This window comes from Pelecanus crispus, unplaced genomic scaffold (assembly GCF_030463565.1).
Source record: "Pelecanus crispus isolate bPelCri1 unplaced genomic scaffold, bPelCri1.pri SCAFFOLD_117, whole genome shotgun sequence".
Lineage (NCBI taxonomy): Eukaryota > Metazoa > Chordata > Aves > Pelecaniformes > Pelecanidae > Pelecanus > Pelecanus crispus.
This window is the reverse complement of record NW_027461251.1, coordinates 17,204-17,500: the sequence shown is the minus strand read 5'-3', so window position 1 is coordinate 17,500 and position 297 is coordinate 17,204.

Sequence of the window (297 nt, the reverse complement as noted above, 5' to 3'; positions counted from 1 at the left end):
CGCGAGCCGCGTGCGTGCGGGTGGGGAGGGGTCCCGGCACGGCCCCTCCCGGAGGCGCTCGCGCCTCTCTCTCTCGCCTCTCTCTCGCTCTTTCCCTCGCCGGCCGACGGCCCGCCGCCCACTGGCCGCCGCCGCCGCCGTCTCCGCCGCTTGTCTCCGGCACGCGCGCGCGCGCGTTGCCCGGTCGGCGCGGACCGCCGCGTCCCCGCCGCTCCCCCAACCCCAAACCCCCCCCGTCAGCTTCTCGCCTCCGCTGGCGCCTGCCGCCGGCCGTCGGGCTTGAGGGGGCCCGCGCGG